This window comes from Carlito syrichta, unplaced genomic scaffold (genome assembly GCF_000164805.1).
Source record: "Carlito syrichta isolate Samal-C Ts95f unplaced genomic scaffold, Tarsius_syrichta-2.0.1 Scaffold302100, whole genome shotgun sequence".
NCBI classification, from domain to species: Eukaryota; Metazoa; Chordata; class Mammalia; order Primates; family Tarsiidae; genus Carlito; species Carlito syrichta.
Genome location: NW_007246196.1, coordinates 200,152 through 205,159, shown reverse-complemented (window position 1 = coordinate 205,159; position 5,008 = coordinate 200,152).

The window sequence follows — 5,008 nt, the reverse complement described above, 5'->3', positions numbered from 1 at the left end:
CAGCACTTTGGGAGGCCGAGGGGAGTGGATTGCCTGAGCCCGCAGGTTCGAGACCAGCCCCAGCAAATTGGCGAGACCTCGTCTCAACAATAAATCAAAAAAATTAGCCGGGCGTGGTAGCATTCACATGTGGTTCCTGCTACTTGGAAGGCTGAGGTGGAAGGATCGCTGGAGCCCAGCAGATTGACGCTGGGGTGGCCATGAGTGGTCATTGCACTCCAGCCTGGGTGACAGAGTGAGACTCCAACTCAAAACAAACAAAAAAACCATCCCATAAAGAACTCCCAGGTCTAATGGCTCTAAAACAAATTCTAACTAAAAGTCAAGGACTAGGTGATGTCAGATAAATTCAAGCTCTTGCAGAGAACAAAAGAGGAGAATAAATTGCCCACCCATATGATGAGGAAAGTATAGCTTTGATATCAAAATGAAGCAAAAATGACATTTTAAAAATTGCTAGCCAATATCTCTCATGAACCTAGACATAAAGTTCCCAAACAAAATGTTGGCAAATTAAATCTAGCAGTTATGAAAAAACAACACACATGACCAAATTTGTTCAATTAGATTTGTATTTTGGGTCTTCATCACCATGACACATTAAGGGGATCAATCACAAGACCACATGGGTAGTCACACAAAAAGCTATTTAAAAATTCAACACTAATATATGACTTTAAAAAAAAGTAGCAAACTATAAATAGAAAAAAATATTTCTTAACTTGAAAAGAATTTTCTTTTTTTTTTTTTTGAGTCAGAATCTCACTCTGTCGCCAAGGCTGGAGTGCAGTGGCACACTCACGGCTACCGCACCCTTGACCTGCTAGACTCAGGTGATCCTTCCACCTCAGCCTTCTAAGTACCTGGGACTACAGGTGCATGCTACCACACCTGGCTAATTTCTGTTTTTATTGTAGAGACGAGGTCTTGGCAAGTTGCCCTGGCTGGTCTCAAACTCCTGGCCTCAAGTGATCTTCCTGCCTCAGCCTCCCAAAGTGTTGGGATTACAAACATGAGCCACCACACTCAACCTAAATGACTTTGTTTTGTTTTTGTTTTTGTTTTTGTTTGAGTATCACTCTGTAGCCCAGGTTGCAGTGCAGTGGCACACTCGTAGCTATCACAACTTCGGCCTGTTGGATCCAGGCAATCCTTTTGTCTCAGCCTTCCAAGTAGCTGGAACTATAGTCATGTGCCACCACGACTGGCTAATTTTTTAATTTATTGTAGAGACGAGGTCTCTCCATGTTACCCAGCCTGGTCTCCAACCCCTGGGCTCAGGCAATCCTCTCGCCTCTGCCTCCAAAAGTGCTGGTTTACAGGCATGAACCAACGCGCCTAGCTCTTATTATTTACAGATGTAAACGAAAGGAGAGAGAGGAGCCGGGCACTTTAGCTCAAGCCTGCAATCCCAGCACTTTGGGATGCCAAGGTGAGTGGATTTCCTGAGCCCGCGAGTTCTAGACCACCCCAGGCAACTTGGCAAGATCTCGTCTCTACAATAAAAAAAAAATAATTAGCTGGGTGCAGTAGCGTGCACCTATAGTTTTGACTATGTAGAAGGCTGAGGCGGAAGGATCGTCTGAGCCCAGAAAATAAACGCTGGAGTGGCCATGAGACCAAAAAACAATGCTAGGGTGGCCATGAGCGTGCCACTGCACTCCAACCTGGGCGACTGAGTGAAACTCTGACTCAAAAAAAAAAAGAAAGGCAAGAGAGGAACAGTGTTCATGGATAGGAATTTTTTTTGTTGTTTTTTTTTGAGTTGGAGTCTCACTCTGTCGTCAGGCCGGAGTGCAGTGGCACGCTCCCGGCCTTGGATAGGACATTTTAATATATAGTTGTCAACTGTCCCCATATCGATCTGCAGATTAAATGCAGTTGAAATCAAAATGCCAGCCGAACATGGTGGTTCACGTCTGTAATTCCAGCACTTTGGAAGGCAGAGGCAAGAGGATCACCTGAGCCCAGGGGTTTGCGACCAGCCCGGGCAACTCGGCAAAACCTCATCTCTACAATATATCAAAAAATTAGTATAATGCGCACCTGTAGTTACAGTTACTTGGGAGGCTGAGGTGGGAGAATCACCTGAGCCCAGGAGATACAGGCTGTGGTGGCTGTGAGCGTGTCACTGAACTCCAGCCTAGACAACAGAGTAGGACTCCAATTCAAAAAAAATGAAATCAAAATGCCAGCAGATTTTTTTCAAGAATTTGAATGCCTAATTTGAAATGAATGAGCATGAGTAAAGGGCCAATAATAATTAAGACCACTTTAAAACCTGACAAAGGAGGTAAACTTGCCCGGCCAGATATCAGAACTGATTATAAAATTATAAAAGTTAGGCTGGGAGTAGTGGCTCACGCCTATAATCCCAGCACTTTGGGAGACCAAGGTGAGCGGATTTCCTGAGCCCACGGGTTCGAGACAAGCCTGGGCAACTTGGCAAGACCTCATCTCTACAATAAACCAAAAAATTAAGCCAGGCATGATAGCATTCACCTGTTCTTCCGGCTACTTGGAAGACTGAGCTGGAAGGAACACCTGAGCCCAGCAGGTGGGGGCTGCGGTGGCCGTGAGCAGCATGCCATTGCACTCCAGCCTGGGCAACAGAGTGAGACACCAACTCAAAAAAAAAAAAAAAAAAAGTTAAGGTAGTATAATATGGACATGAGGAGAGACATATACACTCATTGGAGGAGAACTGAGTGCAGGCCCATGGAGGAGAACTGAGTGCAGGCCCATGCATTTGTGAATACGTAAGACAGAAGAGAGTTTGCATTATAGGTCAGTGGACAATTAAATGTATGTTTTCAAGCAACTAGTTATTCAGATGGAAGATATACTAAAATTTGGATTCCTACTTCACCCCCCACCCCACACACAAAAATCAGCTTTAGGTATTTCAGTGACTGAAATGAAAAGGAAAACTAAATTTCAAGGGAGAAAAATATAGAATATATTGATGACTTCCTGGTAGGAAAAGATTTCTTAGGTAAGACACACCAAAAAAGCATAAACCTTTATCAAATTAATAAGTTCAACAATGATGTTTGCTGAAATACAGTATAGAAATACAGTATAGAAAGGCTCAACCTGTAATCCTGTGACTTTGGGAGGCTGAAGTGAGTGGATTGCCTGAGCCCGCGGGTTCAAGACCTGCCTGGGCAGCGAGACCTCATCTCTACAATAAATCAAAAAATCAGCCGGGCGTGATAGCTCATGCCTGTAATTCCGGCTACTCGGAAGGCTGAGGCAGAAGGATCGCCGGAGCCCAGCAGGTGAGGCTGCGGTGGCCGGGAGCAGCCACTGCACTCCAGTCTGGGCGACGGAGTGAGACTCCAACTCAAAAAAAAAAAAAAACAGAAATCAAGAAAAAGACCAGGCGCAGTGGTTCAAGTCTATAATCCCAGCACTTTGGGAGGCCAAGGCGAGAAAATTGCCTGACCCCAGGGGTTCAAGACCAGTCTGGACAACTTGGTGAAACCTCATCTCTACAATAAATAAAAAAAAATTAACTGGGTGTGGTGACACGTGCCTGTAGTTCCAGCTACTTGGAAGGCTGAGGTGGAAGGATCGCCTGAGCCCAGCAGGTCGAGGTTAAGGTGTCCTTGAGCATGCCACTGCATTCCAGCCTGGGCAACGAGTGAGACTACAACTCAAAAAAAAAAGAAAAGAAAAGAAATCAAGAAAATGCAAATTAATATAAAAAGATATCATTTCTATCTCCCAGAATAGCAAAAATTGAAAGTCTGACAACACCCAGCATTGCCAAGTATCTGGTGCAACAGGAACCCTAGTGATCTTGTCAGAAAGTTAAAATTATTTGTGCAATTACTATGGGAAACATTTGCCATTTTCTGGCCCATTTGAGGATGTGCATATTTTCTGACCCATTTGAGAATGAGCATTCCTCAGACCCAGTATATATGTGTGTCTTTTTTTTTTTCTGAGTCACTCTGTCATCCAGCCTGGAGTGCAGTAGCAAGATCACCACAGCCTCAACCTCCTGGACTCAAACAATCCTCCCACCATGGCCTCCCAAAGTGCTGAGATTATAGGCGTGAGCCACCATATCCAGCCAATACATGTCTTAAATTGAGAACTCACATAGTGAGACAGAAGACATCCCTAAGAATGTTCATAAAAGCATTGTTTGATATTGCCAGACACGAGAAACAACCCAATGTCTGTACACAGGGTAAGTGCTGTAACTTTTTTTTTCAATTGGAAAATATAGTTTATTTAGAAAGTAAATTGGAGAGAGAGAGAGACTTACCACTCCAAGGTAGGAGAGGGGGGCTAAAACTTAGGAAACATGGTGGTGACCATAGCTTAAAGAGCACATGGCCGCACCACAGTCTAGTAAAGCAATGGCCAGTGCTATAATTTATATATTCATACAATAAAATACCATAGAGCAGTACAAATAAATGAATCAAAAATAAATGCATCACCACAGTTAAATCTCACAAACTTAGTTCTGAGGGATCAACAAAAAAGCAGTAACTCACCACCTTTTTTTATGTCTTGGCTCACATAGAAAATGCTAATATTTCTACCATTTATATAGTTCACCACGATCAGCAAGACTGCTTGGTGTCCCGGGTGATGTTCCAGGGTTCCCCTAGTCTTTATAAGATGTCTTGACACTCTAAGCTCTATCATGAGCTATGCTGGCATTTATACAAAGCTCAAAAACCATGCAAATTTAATCAGCATATTGTTTAGTGACACCTACAAATGTGGAAAACAATTAAAAAAAAGAAAGAATAATAAGCTAGAAAGTCGCATACAGTAGGTTTCAACTGGATGGGTAATGTTCTACTCTTTAAATGGGTATATTCTGTCATCTGTTGGAAATATTTACTACAAATGTGGGATACAAAGCTATGTGTATCATATAGATTTAATTATGTAAAAGAAACATAAAAAAGGATGAGCACGGTGGCCCACACCTATAATCCTAACACTATAGGAGACTGAGGCAGGAGGATCCCTTGAGCCC